The sequence below is a fragment of the Manis javanica genome, chromosome 3 (genome assembly GCF_040802235.1).
Source record: "Manis javanica isolate MJ-LG chromosome 3, MJ_LKY, whole genome shotgun sequence".
NCBI classification, from domain to species: domain Eukaryota; kingdom Metazoa; phylum Chordata; class Mammalia; order Pholidota; family Manidae; genus Manis; species Manis javanica.
The window spans coordinates 166674927-166701326 of NC_133158.1; the positions used below are offsets into that span (position 1 = coordinate 166674927).

At 43.8% G+C, this 26400-nt stretch overlaps 1 protein-coding gene across 4 annotated transcripts in view; it reads right to left on the reverse strand.

The window, feature by feature from the left end:
• The window catches only part of ZBTB38 (zinc finger and BTB domain containing 38), a 128205-nt gene that overhangs the window by 96687 nt on the left and 5118 nt on the right, over positions 1-26400 (reverse strand). For 3 of the 4 annotated variants that reach the window (XM_037022886.2, XM_037022881.2, XM_037022883.2), the window contains exon 2: positions 22654-22892. The exons of the other annotated variant lie outside the window; for it this stretch is intronic. The gene's annotated coding sequence lies outside the window, so the exon portion shown is untranslated. The remainder of the gene's footprint in view (positions 1-22653; positions 22893-26400) is intronic. 4 annotated transcript variants of the gene reach the window in all.

Here is a 26400-nt window from a genome sequence, read left to right on the forward strand (position 1 = left end):
CCAAGGGAGTGGGAGGCTGACTCCTCCAATCCCCACTGTTTCAGACCCACGACCCCTTCAGCTGATATTTATGAATTACTGAGGGTCCCAAGTTCTGCTTTGCAAAAGGTGTCCTTCTCAGTTCTGTGTTCCTCCAGCCTCCCACTCATAGAATATAAATTTAGCTTCATCTGTTCTCTTTCTTCTACTACCATTCCTCCATCCACTGTTAACCCTCCAGAAGTTCTTTGAAATCTCTTATCTGTTGAGAGTCCCACTGCCATTTCTGGGTATTTATCACTTTGTACTTGCCTTTATTATCATTTTAGTGTTGTCTTGGTGAGGATAAAATCAAGTGTGCTTCATCTGTCATTTTTAATCAGACATTCATGTACTCTTTTGACAGGTACAGGGCCAGTCTCAGTCTCCACTTTTGAAATCCTGCCCTTTTTATGTGCTTTTCTTAACACCTGTAGGGTCCTTTAAGCTTGGGCAAAATGAGGAAGGGAGGGAAGAAAGGAAGTGGTAGCCAAAGTGACTTTAGTTGAGGGCCCCTAGGAGATAGTCTACCAATGTATTCTCCTGTTGGAATGGTACAGTCAACAGGAGAGAGGGTCTTAGGCAAAGGTTCAGGGAAGATATTGCAAGTAGTGGTAAAAATCAATCACTTAAAGAGGGAGATATAAATTACTTCCAAGTACCAAAGTTATTAGGAGCATTTCTTTTATGGTAACTACTACCAAATCATTCCTCTATGACACCATTGCTGGAAGTTAGTATATATATTAGTTCAAGAATGAATTCAAGCTATTTCTGCAAAATACAGTAGTAGTTCTATAATGAGTAATGTAATAATAGCTTATGATTCACTATATCCATTATATTTATCATATGAACTTACTGAGTAAAATTAGGGCACTGCTTTTGAAGTTCAAGATGGTAGAATTCACAAACATTTATGATAGTTAAGCATTTCAAAATTTTACTGGCAAGTAATAATAACTTTAATAGATTAAAAACTACCCTCCAAACACATAATTACTGATAGTAGGCTGGTAACCACAACCCTAATTAAGGAATTTGCCAATAGCTAATCATGTTAAAAGAAAAAGTGTTTTAACCATGATATATGTTAGCAGTTAGGGTCTAACCAGAACAGAAGCCACAACACACGTTTATAAACAAGAGAATTTAATGCATGGAATTGGTTACACAGTTGCTGGATGATCTGAGAAGTTTAGATTAGTGACAGTTGGGAAGTACACTCAACCCAGGACAGGAGGGACAGTAGGAGGAAATGGCGTTACCCAGGGACTGTGGTCACTGATGGCAGCAGGAACCCAGCAGGCCTTCCTGGCAGGGGCTGGAGCCTTGCTACTGCTACTGTCAGAGGTACATCCAAGGGCAGGAGGCTTAGGGAGAAACACTTCAACAGTGTTTCCTCCCACTCCAGTGCATCTCATTGGCTAAGTTTAGCTGGAACCCAGGTGACCTGGCAGCCTAGGAAACCCATCTACAGTGGTCAGACCCCTTGGACATAGAGCAGAACAGGTGAAGGCAAAGAATGGATCTGAAAGTGAATGGGTCATGACCTGTACAATATGTACATAGCATTCACCATACACTGTATGGACATTCCTTAGGTTAAACATATGACAAGTGTTTGTATAAAATATGAATATATATATATATAGACACACCCTCTGCAACTCTGTAGGTACTCAGTTTAAGTTGGAGCCATAGACTTGACCAGTGAGCCAGAAATATTTTAATGGATTAAAATCAGGTTCAAACGAGCCATAAACTATTGCTAATACAGCTATCAATGAAATGATACTTTTTGGTCATCAGGAATGCAATCAGAAAAGACATCAACTGGCCACCTTTGAACTTGCAAACCATTTCCCCTCTTTGACTTTATCTCTAATCCTAACAATTAGGAACAGACAGTCCAGGATGCACAACTATAATTCCCATGATGGCATAAATGCCATGCAGCCCTGCCATGCAGAGCTCACAGCTATATGGCTTTTTAAGCCAAAAACACCTAAGTTTCAGATTCTTTGGCAGATTTCATGAGAATATACAAGAATAATACTCTGAAACCTAGGCATCACAAATCATGAAGAACAGCTCTTTGATTCTTCCTTTATAAAAAGCAAGGATGGAAGTGCTGAGCTGGCTGTTTTCCCACACTAACTTCCTCCTGGCAGATGGCAAGAAGAAAATATTCACGTAGAAAGTGCTTTCTTCAGGAGATGCTCAGAACCACAGGGTATGTGGAGAAGGCTTGAGTCTTATTTCCTTCAGATGTGAGCATTAAGCCTTAGCGGAAACTCAGGATGGTTTGACAGATACCTTCAGCCTGTGCTTTCTAGAAAGTCTGACAGCTGGTCCGAGGAGTGGGCCAGGCTGAGCCCACCAGACGCTGACTCATTTCCTATTTACCCTGAGCGTCTCTCTCTGCCTTTCCGTTTGCTCCCTCAGCTAGACTTTGAGCCAAGAGGAAACAGAGACGTGGAGCAGCTAGCCTGTGCTGCCTTTTTCATTCTCACCTTTTGTTGCAAGGGAAGAACAGCTTGGATGGACAAAAGGGAACCGTACAATTAATTCTTAATAATTACTAAAGATGGACAAAAGGGAGAAAAGGAGAAAGGGTCGAACAAATCAAAGGGGGAGGTGCTCACAGAAACTTCCCCAGAGAACCCCTCACCCCCACATCAGCCTGGAGGTTATACACAAAAGAAGTCTCCTGTTTATCAGTGCTGGCTAATCAATGGGAGCATTAAAATTGTTGGACTTGCAGGCCAGTTAAATCAGATTCTCTAGGGCAAGCCAGCATTTTTAGAGATCTGTGATTCCAGTGGAGAAGGAATGGAGAAGCCCTGAGCACCCTGGGCATAACATGGCCAAGGTGAACAGCAGGAGTTTGGGAGGCAATTGCTGCAACTGCTAAGAAGTCACAGTCGCTCTTTGGAGCAGTGGCTCTCAGTCAGGGGTTGTTCCAGGAAATTTCTTCCCACGTAGCAGTTTAGCAAGCCAGCAACTGCCACCCCCAGCCCCTGCTGAGGATTGATGTGCCTTCCACTCAAAGGCTCTGTGCACAAGTTCTCAGGAGGGAGGTGATCTTATCTCCTGGGAGGCCTTTGGGATCTCCATGGGGGTGTTTGCATTTGTCACAATGATCAGTGGGTCAAGGCTTGGGGGAGTTAGAATGGGTGAGGGAGGGATGGGGAAGGAAATGAACATTGAAAACCTACTGTGTTAGGCGCTCTGATGGGCACTCGAGAGAGGTGCAAGCTCCCAGCCCCACCTTCCCCACTTCAGCACACAGGTGCACATGCTCACCCATGCACCACGCCCTGATAACGCTTTTCTCAGTTTCTGCCTGCCAACACAGGGAAGCTAGGAGATGGACCCCAGGGAGGAGATGGGAGGATACTTTCTTCAGGAGTGGGAGGCTTTGCAGTAAGGGCCAATATTGAGTTCATACGAAAGAGTGTCAGCATTGAATTTACAGAAGCACTATGAATCTCGGATGCAGACAGCTAGAATTGAGAAAAGAAAACGCTATGCTTTCAAGTATGAGATCAGCTCGGCTTAGATGCTGCAGGCCAGAATGAGCTGTAGTCCCAGCAGAACTCTACCATTCTCTAATGCTCACATCCCCCAGTCCCTGGGGTCAGAGCTCACCTTTTCCCCACTCAGGTAGTAGAACTTCAGCTGTCCGGACCCATACATTCATCTGCGAGGGCACACCCAGTCACTCCACACCTGTGTCCTCAGGACCAACCCTGACCAACCCTCCCAAAGCCCTTTTTAAAAATGTTCTGCCATCCCAGGAAGACTGAATCTTCCCCCTTTTCCACAACCACCAGAACTTATTCCCAAACTGGACAGCCATCCAGAGTGAGGCCTCATCTTTTCAACCCACCCACACATGGTTTTATCCAGTTTCTTTCTTTTGAAAAATCTCAGTAGTGCATCCAGGGGACATTGTGAGCTCTTGGCAATTTACAGTAAAGTTGAGATCGCTTGATGAAAAGAAGTGTGTAGACATACATACATCAGGTCTGCCTACCCTCTCGGGAAGATGGGAAATTACCTTTATTTCTTCCCTAGGAATGACAGAAGGGCCTCTTACTGTAGCTGCTCTAGAAGGCAGAATAATGGCTCCCTCAAAATGTCCATGTCAGAACCCCAAGGACGGGTAAATATGTTACTTCCTTTGCAAAAGAGGCTTTGCAGTAAGGTCATGAACCTGGAGATGGGATGATCCTGGATTATCTGGGTGAACACAGTGTAATCATGTGAGTCCTTAAATGCAGAAAACCTTCCTAATTATAGTCAGTGAGGGGGAGATGTGACTGTGGGGGAAGGGCCACAGGGACGCACATTGCTGGCTTTGAAGTTAGAGCCAAGGAAGGGGAACGGCTTCCAGAAGCTGGGTAGGTAGCCAAGTGGCTTCCTCCCAGGAGCCTCAGGAACACAGCACTGCAGTGACCTTGACTTCGGCCTAGTGGGCCCAAAGTCAGGCTTCTGACCTAAAGAACTCTCGGAAATAACTGTGTATTCTAAGCCACCAAGTTCATGGAGATTTACCACAGCAGCAACAGAAAACTAAGAGAGTCAATCAGAATAGCCACAGCTGATGGGTCTGAGGCCTGCTCGGCTGTTAGCCGACTGCAGATCCACCGGGGCTCCTCAGTAAATGGGACACATGGAACAGAGCCTGCGCTTTGGTCACACTTGGAGAGCCATGTCCCCCAGGGTTCCCAGGAAACAAGGTTTCTCTCCTCCACCTTTAGAGGTCCTTGGGTGAAAAGGCTTGAGGGTCACTGACACAAGAATGGTGGCCTCATTCGTGGAACTGGGGAACATGTCAGTAGGGCAAAAAAAAAAGGAGACAATTAAAGCGAATTTGAGTCACGTAAGCTTTTCAAGATTGTGCCATGCCTACAGCCGAGATTTTATGGATATTCTATACCCAGAAGGAGGGTCATACTTTGATTCTTGCCTGGTCCTGACTCCACTGTGGTTGCTCTAGATGTTGGTCCATATGTCTGTGGTGGCCCCAGCCTGCCCTGGAAGCTTTGACCGACAGAGAGCTGAGGATACCATCCCCGGCTGGTCTACACCAGAAGACAGTGTGGGCAAGAAGCTTAAGCATCGTACAGTGGTTTTATGTGCCATCTTCCAGAAACTGTGACAACCAAAGGAGACACATGCTTGGTCCCCCTTGCTCAGAGTTCTTTCCCTCATCCCTATATGGATAAAGTGAAGGTTCCTGTGGCCAGGATTCTCACCTGGCTCTGGTTGGTTAGCTCACTACACATGTATAGACAATATGTTGTTACTGACTCTATATAAAGAGCTCCGCCCAGTGCTCTGGGTGACATGGCTGCACAGCTGCAGGAGAACAGATACTGGAGTGGTCGCAGTGTTGAGGACAGAGACTGAGACGGCTGCAGGGCAGAGGGGCCCAGAGGCAGAGGCCAGCTTGCTGCATGGAGACTTGCTCTGAGTGGGCGGGATTCTAGCGGTTGACCTGCCACCATGGGAATAAAGTTGGGTATAAACCCTTTCACCCCAAAACTGTTCCACTGTCATTTTTCTCATTGAATCCATAGTGAACTTTCCCAGAGCTGAAACCCATTGGCAAGACACCTAAGTCCTGTGAGAGTCCAGGTTTGTAGTCTAACTGACTAAAAGGGACGTGTGTTTTGTCCTCATGTCATCACCTAATCCCTCGGGCCCTCTGTCTGCTCCTTGATTCTCCCCACTGCACTGACTTTTATGACTTGACACCATGCCCCAAACTCTCTGTGGATAAAGTGAAGGGTCCTGTGGCCAGGATTCTCACCTGGCCCTGGTTGGCTAGCTCACTACACACGTGTGGGCAATATGTTGCTATTGACTGTATATAAAGAGCTCTGCCCAGTGCTCTGGGTGACATGGTGGCACAATTACATGGCTGCAAGGCTGCAGTAGAGCAGGGACTAGAATGGTGGCAGTGCCGAGGATAGAGACTGAGACGGCTGTGTGGGCAGAGAGGCCCAGAGGCAGAGACCAGCGTGCTGCATGCAGACCCGCTCTGAGTGGGCAGGATTCTAGTGATTGACCTGCCATGGTGGGAATAAAGTTGGATGTAAACCCTTTCACCCCAAAAATGTTCCATTGTCATTTTTTGGTCTCATTGAATCCATAGTGAACTTGTCTGGGGCTGAAACCCATTGGCAAGACACTCCCCAGATGGATGCTCCCTTGCATGGAACTCCCCACTCCACCTCCACCACCAGTATTCTGAGGAAAGTCATAAGATATAAGTGGACTTTGACCCCACTTCTGGGGACTTGGTTGCTGTGAATTGCCCACCTTTTCCTTGAATGGGAAAGAACTGCCTCTTGGATTGCTAATTAGATTAATGGAAGGATTACATCCATTATCTGATGATTCCCCTGTTGCCCCCTGCAAACATCCCTGCCCTAACTTCCTCCAACCCATCAAGTTCCAGGGTGTCCCCTTAGACCAGTCCTGACAAGAGGTACACCATTCCTAAAATGCAAGCAGCTGACAGGAAATACTCTGCAACTTTGTTTCTAATGTTACATTCAATATCATAAATATAAATACTTGTATACATTTTGTTCTCAGTGGAGATGGAAAACATCACAGGTTTGTTCACTTTCCTTAAATATTCTTTACACCAGGTACTTCCCTCCCACCCCGGCTTAAGGGAACTCTCCTCTCCTTTGCCTGAGCTCCCACTGAGATTCTTTCTTCTCTGACTCCCTGGATGATTATTTCTCTCACTTTAGGTCTGTATCTTCTCACTGGCTTCTTTACTGCCTGTACACAAACTCAAATCATTCCATTAAAAAAGAAACTCCGTATGACTGCATTGCCTTCTCTAGTTTCCTGTCTTTCAAAGCCAAACTTCCTGTGCGAGTGTTTATGTCCGTTCCCCAATCTCATTCGGATCCCCTACAATCTGGATATTACACACCCACTTCTAAACCACAGCCATTTTCTCCAGGGTCACCAGCGTTCTCCTAACTGCCTAATCTAGCAGCCTCTTTTCAGGTTTATTTATTTATTTATCCATCCATCCATCCATCCATCCATCCATCCATCCATCCATCCATTTATTTATTTATTTATTTATTTATTTATTTATTTATTTATTTATTTATTTATTTATTGAGAGGGCATCTCTCATATTTATTGATCAAATGGTTGTTAACCATAAATTGTTAACAACAATAAAATTATAGGGGACTCAATGCACGATCATTAATCAACCCCAAGCCTAATTCTCAACAGTCTCCAATCTTCTGAAGCATAATGAACAAGTTCTTACATGATGAACAAGTTCTTACATAGTGAATAAGTTCTTACATGGTGAACAGTGCAAGGGCAGTCATATCACATAAACTTTTGGTTTTGATCACGCATCATGAACTATAAACAATCAATATGATTATTCATTTGATTTTTATACTTGATTTATATGTGAATCCCACATTTCCCCCTTATTTATTTATTTATTTATTTAAATAAAATGCTGAAGTGGTAGGTAGATGCAAGATAAAGGTAGAAAACATAGTTTAGTGCTGTAAGAGAGCAAATGTAGATGATCAGGTCTGTGCCTATAGACTAAGTATTAATCCAAGCTAGACAAGGGCAGCAAAACATCCACGGATGCAGAAGATTTCTCTCAAAACAGGGGGGATGAGATTCTAAGCCTCACCTCTGTTGATCCCCAATTTCTCACCTGATGGCCCCCCTGCGACTGTGCTTGTCTTAGGTTGTTCCTCCCTTGAGGAATCTTACCCGTCTCTGGCTAACCAGCCGTCTTCCGGGGCCATACAGGGAAATGTAAAGTTGGTAAGTGAGAGAGAAGCAATATTGTTTGAAAAGGTTAGCTTTTTACTTCTTTGCAGATTTATGCCCTGTGGCTTCTATGCCCAGCATTTGTCTTGAGGTATCTTTACCACTTGGACGAATTACGATATTCAGTAATTTTCGATATGAGGCACAAATTCTACTAAAAGGTTTTGGTTTTTTTGATAAATTTAGATTTTCTGAAGTTTTCACACATACCCATTACTTAGATACAACCATTAACATTTTGCCATCATTGTTTCATCCTTTTTTTTTGCTGACTTTATTATACAATGTTACAGACTTTCTGACGTTTTACCCTGAAATAACTCTGTATGCATTTCTTAAAAACAAGAACATTTTCCTATACACCTGTAAATCATGTTACACTTAATAAAATTAACGATATGTCTGTACCATATTGTACATTCCACATTCCAATTTCCTCAGTTGTTCTAGAAACGTCCTTACAGGGAGGGTGTTCAGGCCAGGTGTCCACTGTGTTTGGTGGCTGTGCTTTGGTTTTTGCCGAGGGCCTCACTGCGCATTTGCCTCCATTAAGCGGTTCTTTCTTTAAGTCCTCCCTTACTTTCCTTAATATCAACTCTCTTTTTGTTTTCTACTCTCTACCATCTGTTTTCTTCACAGACCCTTCCTTTGTTACTTGCCTTTTCAGTATTGGAACTTCACAGAATTCTGTCGGTGGCTCTCCACTCTCATTTTAAACTCACTTCCCAGGCAATTCTACTGAATGATATTCCATTGTACAGCTATACCACATTTCGTTTATCATTTTTCAGTTTATGGACATTTGGGTTGTTTCCACTTTTTGGCTATTATGAATAATGCTCCTATGAATAGCATGTGTATATAATAATTTGTGTTTGTATACAAGCTTTAGTGTGGACAAATGTTTTAATTTCTCTTGGGTATATACCCAGGAGTGGAGTTGCTGGGTCAGATAGGGGAGACGTTTAACATGTTGGGAGACTACCAAAATGTCTTCCAAAGTGGCTTTACAGTTTTACAATCCCACAGCAATATATGAGGGTTCCTATTTCTCCACATCCTTGCCAACATTTGTTGTTGTCCTTTTGATCATAACTCTCCTGGAAGGTGTGAAGTGGTAGCTCATTGTGGTTTTGATTTGCATTTCCCTGATGGTGAATGATTGGAGCATCTTATAATGTGCTTATTAGCCACTTACATATTTTCTTTGGAGAAATGTCTATTTGGATCCTTTGCCAGTTTTTAATTTGGAGTTTCTTCTTCTTCTTATTAAGTTGTAAGGGTTTTATATACTCTAGATACAAATCCCTTATCAGAAATATGATTTGCAAGCATTCTCCCATTCTGTGGGCTCTCTTAGGGTGCTTTCTTCTTCTTCTTCTTTATTAACTGCATTGGAGTAGAGTTTATTTTTACTTATTTATTTTTATTGAAGTTTAACATGCTTCTTAATCATCTTTAGGGTGCTTCTTAGTCTCTAGCACAGTAGGTATTTAATAACTATTTACTGAACTAAGTATAGGTCCTTCAGGCCTCTATCTACACATTTAATAAGTTTACTAATAACAAGTCAAGACCATGCTGGACTCAGAGCAAGTCACTTAGAAGAGTCATCAGGTCTGTCTTGCTCACTGTTCTACTCTAAGCACAAAGCACCATGACCTACACATAGTAAGCAATAAACCAAGTGAATAGTTAACTCAGTCCCCAGTAAGCCTATTAAGCCCCACAACTTTGTCCCCCAAATTTGAATCTCTAGCTGGTGCTCTTTTCCAAATAGATCCATTTGCTGATTCAACACTTCCATCTACAGGTCTAACAGTCATCACAATTGTAATGTGTAAAAGACAAAACTCTTGATTCTTCAACCCTCCTGAAACTTGCTCCCTGATTCCCCACCCCACCCCAGTCTTTTAATTCAGTAAATGGTATACCCCCTCCAAAGAGATGCTCAGGCTAAATACTAGGCATCATTCTAAACTCTTCTTCTTCTTCCTTAAAGGTTATCCAGTTCATTAAAAAATCTTATCAGTTCTACTTTCAAAACATACCCCAAATCCAACCAGTTTTGACCCTTTTCAAAAACTTACCAATCTGGCCTAAGCCATTATATTTGCTTCCTCCTATGTCCCTGATTCTACTCTACCCAACCTACAATCTTTTCTTCACACAGGATCCAGGACGATTCTTTAAGATCTGACCAGATGATACCACTGTCCTGTTCAAAACTCTCCAGAGACTTCTTATCATACTCAGAATCAATCCAAAGTCCTAACCAAAGCCTAAAAAGCTCAAGTGATCAGAGTCCAGCTTCCTCTCTGATCTTGTCTCCTATCTTTCTCTCTGTCTTGCTTGTCTCTCCCTGAATGTGTCTGGTATGCTCCATCTCAGGGCCTTTGCATCTACTGTTCTCTGCCTACAACACTGGTTCACCTGAGATTTCAGCATGGCTTGCTCTTCTGCTTCATTTAGGTCTCTGCTTGAACATCACCTCCTCCAGGAGGCCTTATCCAACAAGACCCTTTTTAAAGAAGACCCTTCTACAACTCACTGCCTGTGTTACATTCATTCATGGTACTTAACATTCCTTAAGTTACAGTATGTATTTGTCTCCCCAGCTAGAATGTGAGTTCTATGAGGGCAGAGATCTCGTCTTTGTTTGTTGCTTTGTTTACTGCTATATTCCTAGTGCTGGGTACCACTTCCAGCATGTTATAGACATTTAATCAATATTACTGAATAAACAAATACATTCGTAGTATTATAATTTATCATCTGACAGCAAGCCCTAGATTTGTGTCTTGGCTCTACAATTTACTAACTGAACAGCCTTAGGCAAATCACCTAATCTCTGTAGGCCTCAGTTTCCTTATCTATAAAAATGACCCTATAATATCTAGGACTTAGAGATAAGGGTGAGTGCCTGATATTAGGCACTACATTATAGACCTCTAATTACCCATAGAAGCAAACATTCTTCTTTAAACATTTGTTGGTTGAGAGACAAAGGCAATCCTCAAACCTGCTCTGTTGGAACCAGAACTTCTAGACAAAAACTAGCATGCTAGAGGCTAAGGAAGGAAATGAATCCATGTTCGTGCTGGAGACACAGAGAGCTGGGTTTATACACCCGCCAAAATAGCCAGGCGTTCAGAGTCTACTTCCAAATTCAAGTCAAGGCACTGCATTGTTCTGTGAACAGCAGCAGGGTTGGAGGCAATGATTCAAAATGACCTCAGCTTTTGTCTAATCTGGTCCTGTGACCAGACCGCAGGCAATGCCTCATCCAGGCTAGTGATTTCCTTAGCTCTCTGCTAAGAGGCCCCTCGGCACGGCAAAATAGCGTGCAGCCGCTACAAAGGATGAGCCGTCTCTAGGTGTTCTGACATGCAAAGATCTTCAACACATATTGCCGAGTGACAAATTTCAGGTTGCAGATGAATATACAAACACACACCCACAACACTCTTCTAGTGTGTGGGTTTCTGCACATGTACGGAAACATACAGAAAGGGGACTAGACAGATAGGAACACTCTCAGTGCCCGCATTTCCTCAGAGAGCTGAAGAGGTGACTAAAACTGGAAGTGGTGTCAAAGGAGACCAGCTTTATCTAGAATATATTTTTACAAAGAGAATGGATTACTTCTGTAATTACAAATTAATTTTTAAAACTGCCCAAACAGCCTGAAGCTAAACTGTCACATTTCAGGTAAAATTAATCAACTTACTTTTCCCTCATTAGCAGTTGTCAAATGCGGCGGTCTCACCCCAAGTGAGCGTTTGAAAATGCTTAGTGCCACTTTTTCGGTTCTCACAAATACTTCTGGGCTATTGGCATTTAGTTCCCCAGGGAAGAGGGCTGTTAAATGTCCAAGTGTGTGAGGAAGTCCCACACCGCAAAGTAGTATCCCAGCCCAAATGCCAACAGGGTCCCTGGGAGAAACACTACACAAAAGCCTGTGTTGGTTGTGCTTATAAATATATCAGTGATCCCCAATTAAGAATTTTCTGTCTTTGATTTGAGCTACCAAGATGCCCAGCCCATGTTCCATTGGGATATATAAAATAGTAAGTTTTACAATAAATGGTCAAGGAAAGAAAGTAAGCTGAAAAGCTCATCAGAGCCCAAGTGGCTCGGGCTTTATGCCTCTCATCTAGAGTATGCAAACACTTCTGGGAAGAGGGTTTATATAGGCACGAGCCAGCACCTTTGCACTTAGCTAAGACTTTAAGACAAATGTTCCATCTGCCAGCAGTCAGACAAGGGCCAAGAGTCTTCAGGGCAAGGTTGGGAGGATCTCCACTCCTGTGACACAGGACAGTCTGCCTTCAGCCCCCAGCACTTGGGAGCAGCTCCAGGCTCCCAGTAACAGGAGATAGAAAGGTGATGGTAGGCAGTACAGACACAACATGTTACATTGTCCCCTTCAATTCCATTCCATGCTCTCTGACTGTTGTGGTACATGCCATCAACAAATATTTGGAGCCTCTACTATATGTCCAGCATTGTGCTAGATAACTGGGGTAGACAGAGAATGAGACAGGTATGCTTACATGCTAGTGGGGAAGACACATAAATAAAGTAGTAATAATAGTCATAAATCAGATCATTTTAAATAGTGGTAACTGTCATGATGAAACAAAAAGAGTAATGGGATTGATGGAGCCTGGGGGGGTCACCATCTGAGAGAGTTCAGCAGAGACCTCTCTGGGAGGTGATCCAAGGGGCAAGCCGGGCCGTGGGGAGGGGAGGGCTCATGCGCCGCAGGTGGCCACAGCGGCAGCCAGGGGAGGCTTATGCCTGTGGGGACTGCTCCTGTCTCTTCTAGCCCAGCCAGGGACAGGAGGTGTGGTCTAGATGCTCCTGGCAGGTAAAATTATCCCGAGACATTCAAGCTTACTTTCTTTTCCAGCTGTCTCCGCCCAAGATTTCACCCTCATCTGAGAAAGTTGATTTCATTTGTTTCAGAGATGCAGGAGTAGAGTACACTGGCAGATAACTGGCATGGGATTTTACAAATGATTGTTCTTTAAACATACTTGTTTGGCACTTATTTTGTATGGCACTGTCCTAAACACTTTACAAATATTAAGCATTTTCAGCTTCACAACAAATCTACCTAACAGGCACTGAGAGTATTATTATCCTCAGATCATGTGTGACAAGCTGGGCTGTTTCTCCAACTGTAGCCCTTTCCTGTGATGTACAGTATGGTCCTGCCCACTGGTAACATCCACATTGGGTGGGGGGGCATGGCAGCAGCAGCCACGGTGTCAGAAATGCAGATACTTGACCTTCCCCATGCCACTAATTCTGAACCTGATTTCTCCAGGAGATTCTTACGATGGCCAAATTGAAGACCACTGATTCAGTCAATTTTCTCATTTTTAGGGAGATGATCTGAAGAATGAGCCTTCTACAGTGAGCTAATTGTTCAAAATCAGTTAGATGTTTTGTATTCATGCACCCTTTTCTCTCAGTTAAGGTTTACTAGTCTTGCGATGGAACCAAACATAACAGGGTTAGAATCAACCAGTTAACCAGGGAACATCTAAGTAGGAGGTAGCATGTGCAAAGAGCTGGGCTCGGTGGTGTCTGGGGTTGGGGCTGGTCCTGGGTAGACAATGCAAACTACAAGACATTGTCCCTGCAAGAGCACCTATCTGTGAGTGGAGAAGGACGCATCAGTGCCAAGTGGGGGGACAGAGGTACTGTGCTTTTACAGTGACATATCAGTTCAGATGTCAATTTATTGAAATCAATTTAGCCATATATCCTTGGCAGAAAGAGAGAGAGAGAGAGGAAAGAGAAAAGAAAGAAAGAGAGAGGGAGGGAAGGAAGGAGAGATAGAAAGAGAGAGGGAAAGAGAGAAAGGGAGGGAGGGAGGAAGGGAAAGAGAAAGAAGGGGAGGGGCAGAGGGGCAGGGGAGGAGAGGGGCAGGGTAAGGCAGGCCAGGGACAAGACATAATGTTCTTGGCTATTACCCCCACATTCCTGTGAGGAGATGCCACAGAAGGAACCTGCATGTCCCAGGGGTGCTCAGCTACTATGGGCCTCTTTAGCATGTGGCTCTAATTAGGAATGGTGGATCTAATATTTAAAGATTTTTCATAAAACATGGCCCCTAACAATGTAAACCGACCAAATTCTCTGGGTGTCAGCCAAAAAAAAACATGGTCTGCTGTGGTGCTAGAGGAAAAACCGGCTGTGTTGGGTTTACTGAGATGTATGTGCCCCATAGTTTAAGGGTGACTTAAAGGATTTTCAAGAGACATTTTGACTCTATGTGTTTTTATCTAACATGCTGACTTTAGATGCTACCCTTCATGTAAGACTTAACTGCTCTGGGAATGAAAGCTTCAGAGTTTCTGACTTCCTCTAGTGCCAAAACTGAGAAACTGGCCAACCAGATGCCGTCTTATGCTGCAAAGCCCACGCCTTGGGGAGGGGATGAGGCTGCAGCCTCTCGAGGAAGCAAGGGCCTACAATTCTCGATATGACCTGACAGTAAAAATAACCATTGCTACATCACTGTGCCTGCACAGGGGACGTGTGTGCTCAAAACCCCTGCCAGCTGTGGTGCCTGTATCTCTGCATCCCTGAATGCCATGCAGGGGGCTCTGCAAGGCCAGAAGCTCATCCCACCCACACTTCTCTTGCCCTGGGCAGCCTAGGCTCCCCAGCTTCACCTCCCACAGTCAGCCTGCCCCCTCTGGTGCTTGTGGACCCCGTGGTGACCCCTCCCTCTCCACTGATCAGGCAGGGAGTGGCCCATCAGTCCACCCAGGTCTCCCTCTCACCAATGTGATGGGGCAGCCAGTTGGGGTCTGTTGGCAGGAGACCCTATAGGCTCTGGGCTTGGGGCCACCTTGAGCACACAGAGCTAGATGACAAATAGAGATGCGCAGAGAGGGGTAGGACTGTGGTAGGCCTGGGTGAGCAATCAGCCAGGGAATGCCTTGCCCCTTCAGATTTCCTGTGCCTGGCTGCACCCAACTCACTATCCTAGGGCTCCTTTGCCTGTGACTTTACGCTACCCCATCTCCTTTCTACTGAGCTAGTCAGACTCAGTTTTGTCTCTCACATCAGAACAAGGCTTTAATGGAGCAAAACTATGAGGCCCAGGCTTTACACCGTCCCCTGGGGGCTCCAAAGGCCTATAAAGACCTGTGTAGAGGAGACTCACTTAGATGACTCACTTCAGAGCTCCAATCCTTGTGACCCCTTGTGACCCAAAATGCAAACTTTGAGAACTTAGGTGGTCTTGGCAACTTCACTTGTCTAAAAAAATCCCTTTCTACAGTACAGATATTTTTTCTTGGCACTATGTAAAATGCCCAGTCTTTGGATCAAAGTCTTCCTTTTCTGATGGTTTGTCAGTGTTACAGGCACACTTTTCAATGGTGAGCATAAGTTTCTCCTACTATTTATCACTTTAAGGCTGGATATAATAACAGTGTGGTCCAGTAGTTTTCAAAATTTCAGCACAGATTTTTCTTACTTGAAGCCTCAAAACAGAAGAGATACAAGCTGAGACATCCCCGGGTTTCTTCTCCGCACCCCTCCTCCCACTCTCAGCTGCAGGCTCTTCTAGAACACAAGGGTTCAGGGGATGAACTCCACGCCCTGCTCATGGCGGCAGATCCTTTCATCCTTATCTCGGGCAAACATCAAGGAGTACCTGTTACATATTATAGATATACGACAGCCCACCCCGTGTTCTGGCAGTGTGCTGGGATACAGTGAGAGAAAGACATGTCCCCAGCACAAAGGAGAGGCAGGGCAGGTAAGACGCTGACAGCCAGCCCCCAGAGCCTGGCCCAGTACACAGGTGTCGCAGGTACAGTTAGGGCCACGGGCTCAGAGATGGAGGAGTGGCCAGGGCTTGAGCAGTTGGGGCAGGCTCCACAGAACCAGTGGGACTTAGGCAGGATTATAATAGATTTACATAAGAGACAGGAAAATCCAAGGGGTGGGGTGTATCCAGACAAGAGGAGAAACAGGAGCAAGGGTGGAAATGTCCATGGCGTATTCAGGGAATGGTTGGCTGATGAATTTGGTGGATGAGAGGGTGTTTCAAGTGGGAAAATAAGAAAGAGCCAGAATTTGAATGGCAGGCTAGGAAAATTCAACTCATTTCAGAGACCATCAAGAGCCCTGAATGATTCAACTAAGGAGAACAAAAACCATTAGAAAAAGAAAAACACGGTAAGAGCAAAAATCAGATATCAAGATGCTCAGATGTGGTGTTGGACATGGATCGCAGGAAAGGCAAAGGGTCAGCCACGGGGAAATGTCAATGACAAACTTCCCCGAGGCTCAGTTTCCCTGCAAAAGGGTCAGGGCCTTGGAGACCGGGGCAGGCAAGCTGCATTATCCTCCACTGATTCATCAGGCTTTAAGAAGCACCATGACTCATCTGAAGTCCCCCAGCTGAGGACTCGGGGGGGTGGGGGTCCTGACTCACGAGCCTTCCCAGAAGAATCCTTTCCAGCAAGAACACATGATCAGCAGACACTTGTTCAGCAGCCAGTGAGAGCAGTTTCTGACTAGCTCCATGCTTTTCAGACCTTTCTCCTTCTGCCCAAATCCAGGAAAGGGAAACCCCAAACTCTCTCCCAGCCTCAGCCTCAGCTTACCACAACACACTTAGGGCCAAGAAATTCAGAGAATGGCCTTACGGTGAAATTTCTCCAAAATCATCCAGTGCCACACACACATATGCACGCACATGCACACTCAGTCATTCTCGGAGCATGAGCACAGGAGCTGAACTGTAAAGGTAAGGCTGCACTCTGGCCCGCCCTGAAGAAAGAGCCCCAGTGCTACAAACTTCCGCGGGCAAGGCCGTATAAGGCATTCCCTCGCCAGACACAAACTGATGGTAACACATTTGGGTTAGCCAGCTCTCTGTCTCTCTCTCTTTCTCTTTCTGTCCATCTGTCCCCTACATAATCAAGAATGCAGAGACATGCGGAGGGCTTGTTACAGGAGAGCGTTGAAGGGAATAAGGCGTAAAGAGCCTTAGTATTGTGTGCAAGGCCCCTGGACAAGGTAGTGAGTGGCCACCCTCTCATCCTGGAGTTCCTGAAGCTGTGTTTTGTCTAACAGCTCCATGGGAGGCATGGGGGTGGCATCAACAGAGAAAGCGACAGAGAGGAAGGAGGACAGCCACCGCACATCCCCCGTGGGGAGAGCAGCTCTCCAGGAGGTTGTGCTGGACTTCCCAGCATCTCCACAGGCATCTGCTCCTGCAGCTCTGGGGCCTGAGGGGAGATGGCACCCGCGGTGGCCTTACAATCAGGAGAGTGTGTCAGCCGGTGACTCAGCGCTGACAGGAAGGCCGGATCTCCCTGAGGTCACTGGCTGCGGCCAACACTGGACTCGTCCACTCTCCGGCGCCGGGGCACACACGCAGGGCGGGAGGTCACAGCAGCCTCCTGACAACTGTGCTGCCCCCCACCCACAGGAAACATCCAGCTACCCTCCACCGGTTTCCTAGTCCAACTAGTTTTCTAAAATTCATAAATACAATGTGCATCTGATTGAAAAAAATTCAAACAGTACCAAAGGCTGTCCAATAAAAAGAAGAGCAACAGAGAGGTTGAAGTATAATTTTCTAGTTCTTGACACATCGGTGTAAGGCAGCTTCTTGTGATTTCCATTTTGTAGATGAGGAAATCAACCCACTTTGTCCTCTGCTCTCCTCCACCCCCTCCCTAACCTCTGGCCCCCTTATTATCACTGCTGCATGGCACCAAGGTTTATAACTTTTATGTTCTGTTCCAGAAATAAAACAGTTTGTGCTCCATCTAGAGCTTGACTCTTAAAATTAAAAACAAACCACCAGCACCAATGATATTCTGATTGTATAAGCATTGCCCCCTCCAGAGGCAAGTAGAGACCCTCAGAGAAGAACATGTAGACAAGTCACTAAACTTGTACTACTCAAAGGGAAATAGGAGGAATGTATATGGGAGAAGGATTTGGGGAGGGAAGGAGTGATGTGGTACAGTTATTTTTCATCAGTGTGTTGAAGACGTTTCTCCTAATCCTGTCATGGAGTTGGTAAGAAGGACGGGAGGAATGAAAACCAGAGCTTTTATTCATGTATCGATCTGTATATTTTGAGCACCAGTTATGTGTGATGTACTATGCTAAATATGTAAGATGCATATAAGAACATTTCCTGACTTCAAAGAGCTCCCAAGGGAGAGACAGGAAAATCAAAGAGTGTGCAAAGACTGAAAACTCCATGAAGGCAGAATTTTTATTTTTTTCTGTTTTGTTCACTGCTGTATTTTAGTATTTAGACTAGCCAATAAATGGATGAATGAATGAATGCAATGTGGTGCAATGCCTGAGTTATGCGTGGTGTGGGGTGGACAGGGGGCTGGGAGAGGACACCTACGAAATCACTGAGGAGGAGCCCTGCAGAGCTCCTGCTGAGGCCCGAAGGCTCAGAGAATGTTCCCAAATAGGCTTTGGGCTGAAGACCCAAGACCAAGGAGGAGGAGGACATGGAGGAATCTGGGGGAGGGAATTCCTAGTTATGGTGGAAGAGGAAGATGAGTTTGGGAACTCGGCAAATGAGATAAGAATGACAAGAGGAGGCAAATCATGAAGGGACCTGTGTGCCAGCTGACATGCCTGGCCTCTGCCTCAGGGGTGACAGGGAATCTTGGAGCGCTGTCAGCAGGGGAGTAACGGTGGTCAGGTCTGTGTTTGGGAGACACCCCTGTGCGGGCAGGGTGGGGATAGGCGGGCTGGAGGTGGGGCTCTGGTGTGGGGACTGAGGCTGTCTCTGGGGGGAGACGTGATAAGAAGGTGAAAGGAGGCTCTGATGGAGGAGATAGAGCTCAGCTTGAGAAACATTTAGGAGGTAGAATCGGGACAATTTGGTAGCTGAGGGGCTTTGTGGGATAGCTCACCACAGGCGAGCTCCTGATCTGAGTGGCTGAGGGGGTGGTGGCGTCATTCACAACACGCAGGATTAAAAGGAGAGCAGTGGGCTCAGCAAGTTTAGAGGAGCACCACGTACCATGGCACGCTGTGCACGTGGGACATCCGCCTGGGGCATCTTCAGCTAGGTGGACCTATTTATAGATCAGAGAAATACTGGCAAATAAATGGTAGGTGAAGCCCAGGATGGAGAAATGTAGGACAGATGCAAGGGTATGAAAAACATTACCTTTAAGGATGAACAGACACAGAGAAGTCCAGAAAGGCGACTGGAGGGAGGAACCGTGAGAGAGGGTGTCACTGTTTTAGTGCAGGGGTGTGTGAATGAACGAATGAATGAATGTGTGCATTAAATGATTTATCCCTGCTTTCCTTCCAGCTTTCTCCTCTTGAAGTAACTTCAAGCACTGGACTCTACACCTGGAATCTGTCTCATTTATCTTGGGGTAACAACGACCAGAGGCACAACCTAGTTCTGGGAGTGGTCACAAAGCTTCTGTAGGATTTTCAGAAAATATTGGAAGTCACAAAAAATCTCTGCAGTTTTCCAAAGAGTGGTTCTTGGGAAGTTAGCTTTTTTCAAACAAACTTTTTCTTTTAGTTTTAAATTTATGGAAAAGTTGAGAAGACAGTACAGAGAGTTCCTACATACCCAACACCCGAGCTCCCCCATTCACACCTTACCTCAGTGTGTTGTGCACTTTTGTCATCATTAGTGAATCACCACTATTATATTTAACTAGAGTCCATGTGTTATTCAGGTTTACTTAGTTTTTAAGTAACATCCTTCTATTGTTCCAGGAAGGCCTCCAGGATGCCTCATTACACTTAGTTGTCCCGTCTCCTCAGGCTCCTCTGGGTTGTGGTAGCTTTGACACTTCCCTTGTTTTTGATGTCCTTGACATTTTGAGGAGCACTGATCAAGTATTTATAGAATTTCCTTTAATTTTGATTTGTCTAATGTTTTTCTCATGCTTAGACTGGAGCTCTAGGTTTTGGGGAGGAAGATCACAGACTAATTTCATCACGTCACATTGAGGTACATCCTACAGGCTGGCAACACAGGTTATCATGGCTGATGCTGCCCTTGCTGAGGTCACTTCTGTCAGCTTTCTCCACTGCAGTTGCTCCCTGCCCCCCTTCCATACTTTCCGTTCTTCGGGAAGGAAGTCACCATGGGCATCCCACGCCACAGGGGTGAGAATTATGCTCCCGCTGCTTGAGGAAGCAGGCAGTTAGCTACTTAAACTCTCATCCTGCCTTTTCACTTGAGGGGAACTTCTCTCCAGCCTCCTTTTCTGTCTTTCAGATACCCTTTACGAACACACAGACCTGTCAACTATGGAGCCTGACTGAACAAACATTTCTGTACCTAAATACACGCACCTCAAAATACCACATGACAAGATTTTAAAATGCAAGTAGGGCTTCCCTCCAGGGGGGCGCTTGTTTACCACTGCCGCAGGTATGGAGGCTCCCTTCAAGGCAAGCCTGGAAGGCTGTCTTGTCCAGGGCCCATCTGGCAAGACCTCATGCTTTGTCCACCCTGCTGGTGTCATGTATGAAGTTGGCTTAGCTTAAAAGTCAGGAATAAGTGAAAAACCCGCTATAACACTTGGAAAGAATAATGATGCTCATTGTATCATATAGATAAATAATGTCCAACTTTGTTACAATTACAGCACTCTTCGTATAAACCAACAGTATTAGGGTGAAAGGATCAGAGCTTGTATTGCTACAAAAAGTAAGGTAAAGAATTTCACATCAAGAAAAGAAGATTATTATTTAAAGACATAATGAAACACCAACACCAACAAGAATAATTGCTATGTAAGTTAGGAAACACGACACTTGTATTTTAGCATGATACATTTTTATGATTAAATACAAACTATTGAACTCTGTTAAGATAAGATCCTACTCCCCCACTTTGGTTGCCTCCAGGGGCTGTGGCCTGCTGCCCGCTTGGAACCTCTCCACAGGGTAAGGAAGAGCTAGGGAGTGACACAAACTGTTTTTCTCTCTCACTCTTTTCCTCCTTAATGCCTAGACTTTGAAGTTTGATGTCATGTAAATATTAACTTGCCTCTTAAATAAGACCACAGAGAGCAAACTGTAATCTGAGCATATGATTGGCCCCAACACTTTCCCTGAGCTCTGAGGATTCTGATTTCTTCTTTACCAGTATGTCTGTATTTCATAGAATTAGTTTTGAAATAGTCTTATCATCATTATTACTATATCATTATTATTATTATATTACTGAAATATTTTCCAAAGAATGCCTGAGACGATTCTAGGTGACAATATTCATTAAGTTTCCTTTTAAATATATTTAAGTTAAAAAACATAATTTGATTTAAAAAAACACATTAACAGCAGTACAAGTAGTAAAAGATACAGCAAAGATTATTAATGGCTGAAGTTTGGGACCCCCTGAACTCTTGCATTCATTAATTTCACAGGTGGATTGGATGGCACAGAGAGAGCCTGAATCATCTCATTGTAACTTTGGGGAAAAACACTGCACCTACGATGGTGCATCAATTTGTTGTTGTTAGTCACGTTATCAACAGTTTTATAATACAACTGTGCTGATCACAATAGTTTAAATCACTCTGGCACATCCTTCAAACCAAACTACATATCTTATTAGCACAATCTTTGCAAAGCCGTTGTCAAAAGGGAGGTTTCTCTGAATTTGTTTTGGGGATGGTTTTAGATTTTCTCCTAGGTTACACTTTATTTTCCCCAAATTAAAATAACATAAAATGATGGTGATGTTTCCTAAGATTGAGAACTTTCCTATATTCTTAGTTTTGAGATCTTGATTTTATAAATTGCATGTCATTATTCCCCTACTACCTCCACCATGGTGGCATATTCTTTTGCAGTACATGTGTCATTTAGAGTTGGCTTGCTAGACCTGAACTGCATAGTCTTGTATGAGCACAAATATATGAACAATTGATACTAAAAAAAAAAAAAGCTTATTTCCTGTATTATTTTTCTTGCACTGAGATGTTTTTCCTTGACACAAGATTAAATACTTCTGAGCGTTGCTAAGTTAATATATAGTTAATATCCCTCAACAGCAGAAAGCTTAGATATCTGTAAATGTCCTTGGCACATCATTTCTAAATAGTTGACCTTTTCTAAATATATTACACCAACCAGCGGCAGTCAATACTATCACTTTCGTGATCAGCTTGTATTTATCCATTAATGAAGTTCTTGGTTGTTTTTATCTGCTTTTAAGAATTGGCATAGACAGAACAAAATGGCTGTTACATTATAGAGTTCTGAATTTATCTGAAACTACGATCACTGCTGTTTATCTTATGTCTAAGTTCCAAAGAGTACATTTCTTTTCATTCTGGCCGTCTTCTATCATTTTATTTGTATAAACACACCTTCATTTTGTAAAATGGCTTAATTTGTTTTATTGATTCTCGGAGTCAGTGATAATGTACTTAATTCACTTGAAATCTCTACTATTTTATTATCACATTATTTCTGGATAATAATACATTAACATTCTTTCCATTCATGCCCCTTCTCCAATCCCTTCTTTCTCTACTTCCATCCTTTCTTTCCATCCTTTATCAAACAGTGAGCATCTACACATCAGGCACTGTGCTCGGTGTTGGGGAATCAATGATGGATAAACTCTCAGTCCCCCATGAAGATTATTCTACTGATTTAAAATCTTTCTTTCCTGTTTATTCCAAAGGTCATTTTAGTGAAAATACACTGTAGGGAAAGAAAGCAAACATGGATAGCTTTCAGGGACTCAGAAAAAAGTAAGTCACCAACCTGTAGCTGTTGCTGAGTAATCTTTCTTCTTTTGGGGCTCTGGTTATATCAACAATTCTTCTTTTCCCAAAGAACTGGCTCTGGGGAGGGCATTCTTCCTTGAGCATAAATAACCTTAGGTGGACAGTCTGGATGGACCCCAGACAGATGAGACCCAGAGCAGCAGGAGAGCCCTCCTAGAAAACTTAGATGCCCACACTTCTTTGGTGTGGCTGCCTGAGGCCTCTGATAGAGAGCTCCTGTAGAAAACCACAAATGCACAGGAAATTGGGGAAAATCAGATAAAGGCAAACCATTAAATGACACATGTAGAGAACGGAAACAGTTAAGAATTAACCCAAATTAATTTAAGACTTAACAGTGAATGGTGCAATGGTTTAGTTAATAAGTTGCTAGTTTCCAAAGCTCGATCATTTGAACCAAATGACTAAGAGCTATCAGGGGGCAGGTGGATGGAGAAACGGACCTGACACAGAAAGAATCAGAAATTGCTGTGGGAAATAGGAGCAGGCACTGTATACCAGACCAATGTGGCTTTGTACACCTATCTTCCATACACACATCTATTGATGCATTGAGCCAATACATTGAGTACCACTGTTCTAGATGGTGTTAAAGATACAGCAATGAGCATGCCCTCATGGACCTTAAAATTCAGTAGCATACAGGAGTCATGTTGAAGAATCAACTGGAATTTAGGTGGGGATTATATAATGAAAAAGGCAATATTGAGACATGAGTCTGCTGAGTTTGGCTAGTTTCTTTGTAATATCAGGGCCCGGAGAACCTCCCAATAGAACAAGCCATCATCTACTTCCTCATCCTTTCCTTTGTCTGAGTTTATCTGCCCTTTGTCTCATTCTCACAGCTTAGCAGTACCAGGTCACCACCCACCTCTTTGGACTCATGTCCATCAATACTCAGACTTCCAGTCCTGTCCTAACAGGAAACATGAGACCCTTGGTTGTTGCACCTGGCTAAGAATTAGCTTCTTGAATTTATGATTCTTGGTTTTGACCTCTAAAAATTGAGTTTAAGTTCCTGGATTCCCCAGACTCAATATTAACTCAATGTCCTCCATTGAACTGATACTCATTAATCTAATGGTCCCACCCAAATCCCTAAACTAGCCCTGAAGAAATGGAGTGTGGACTGTGGAAGCCTGGTCAGAGTGCTTGGGGAGTGCGGCCAGTGGACAGAGATGAGTGAACCCAAAAGTGAGACGGGTTAAATGTCTGGAGACCTGGTCAGGGAGCAGAGACCACTGAGATCATAGTCTATACAATGCATCCTTTTTGTGGTTTGGAGATAGTTTAGTGGTAAGAGTAAGGGGTCTGTGAATGAAATCAGGAAAAAGACCATTTTTAAATTAAAACAAAATAAAAGAGTTTAGGGTAGAAACTACTTGTGGAAGGGTGACTATCCTTGAAGAGATGAGGAGAAGCTGAGGAGGAAGTTTATTTCATTGTGTCTCCAATACCGTGTAGGCAGGAAGATGACTGACCATTTGGAAAGTAGATCCCATGGAAGAGACATGTCATATCATAATTTAATTAATTCATTCCCCCTGTTTTTTGTTTGAGCACATACTGTGATCCAGATGCCGCTGAAGATAAATGAATAGACAAGACACAATCTCTTTCCTCTTGGAGCTGACAATTGAATGGGAAATGCAGGCTTAGAAGCAACTATTTAAATTCTACAAGTTAGGGTTTATGATGCAAGGTTCCTTAGGACCTCAGAATGGAGGCAATCCAATAATTCCCAAGGAAATGATTTTTTGATTGAGTCCTCAAGGACAGGGATCTTTCTAGGGTGGACTACTTTTTGTCTCTACTTAGCTCTTCTTAATGTAATGGGAAAAAATTGTCTAGGACTAGGCTACCATGAATATTCTAGTTTTCTTGGCAAATATAACTCATAATTAAACTAAAATTTCAGTTAATTTTTAGAATCACCAAAGAAATCATTCACTTGATCCTGAACTGAAAAAGTTTTTGAATATACAAAGCCAAAGACTAAATTTTTGAATAGTTTGAAGACATTCAGGTAACTGAAAGACCCAGCCTTATTGGCCAGACATTCTATTTTGTCCTTACCAATTTATAATTGGTAACTGGCACAATCTGGGCAACTTTCAGGACAATGTAAGAACAAATGTTACATTTCCTGAACAAAAAGGAAATATTGTATATGGGAATGCAGCAGGGGCTCCTGCAAGGAAGCACTTCCAAATTGCTCCCAGTACTAGTTAGCTGGAGAACATGAATTAATTTCTATTTTCCCAGGTCCCCAAGCCAGCCCATAGTCCTGAAGGCCCTGGATTAGTTTTCTAGGGCTAGCATAACAAAACACCACACACTGGCCGGCTTAAACAACAGAAATTAATTTTCTCACAGTTCTGGAGGCTAGAAACCCAAGATTAAGGTGTCGGCAGGGCTGGTGGCCTCTGAGGCCTTTCTCTTTGCCTTGCAGACTTTGGTGGCTGACCTCTTGCTGTGCCCTCACAGGGAGGGTATGCGCAACCATGGTGTGTCTCATGTCTCCAATTTACTCGTCTTATACTAAGACCAGTCAGATTTGACTACAGACTACCTTAATGGCCTTGTTTTAACTTAATCACTTCTTTAAAGGCTCTCTATCCAAATGCAGTCACATTCTAAAAAATTGGGTATTAGGGCTTCAATATATGAATTTTGGAGGACACACTTTAGTCTATAATAGCTCCTACTTTCAGTATATTCTTGCTGTTCGGCTGTCCTGTGATGAACTGTGTGGAAACCAGCATGAACCATAGAGAAAGCCAGTGACAACAGGGCCCTCTACTTCCTAAAAGAATGCTTGCCTCAAAACAAGTCTTGGGATCTGTACCCCCTTCTGCATATCCGCAATTTATTACAGAAAGAATTTCCATTAATGCCTTCCCAGGATTTGGGGCATTGCCCTAAATTTTAAGAATGGCAAAGGAAATTTCTACTAGAGGAAGCGGAAATGCCTATTTAGCTCACATGGAAAAGATACATTTCATTGATAATTAGATGCTTCAGACTGAGTGTTTAAAGATCTCAGGTTGCTTTCAGAAACAAACTACAATGTAATTATCAGAACCAAGAGAAGAGGAAGTAAAGAGAATTCTGCAAGCCACAGTTAGTGGCACTTTGAAAGTTAGTGTTTCCTGTTTGCTAATAAACTTCATTCTTCCACAGGCCCTTGCTCAATGTTAACTGGTCCTGCATGCCAGTAGCTGAAAGCCAGTGGTTTCCATTTCATTTTCCTAGTGCCTGCCAATCCCACCCCTTACCTTCTTATCCCTCTCAGATTTCTCCAGTTGTTTCTAATTCCTCTGAATCCTCCCTCTGCCATTTGTTCTCATGTCCCCAAATACTCTTAAGGACCTCGTGGTTCCTCCAAACTCTTGTCCCTTTCTCCCTGCCTTTATCAATCCTAGTCCTTCCAAATCACTCCCAGTCCCACAGATCTCTCTCTTTACTTGTTGTTTAGCCCTTCCCACTACATACCCATAACCGTCCCCAGCCACTCCCACCTCAAAGGGAATGCAGGCATTTTAGTGGTGGTAAATACAGCCCATCTGCCCACCAAAAATGCTGTAGCCATTTACACTCACATCAACATTGAATTCTATGACCTGGCTTGATCTCAGAAACACCTTCACCAAGCCTATTACTCTTTTTAACTATTCTTTTTAACTATCTAATGAATGTTTTGTGAAAATAAATGTCTTAATGA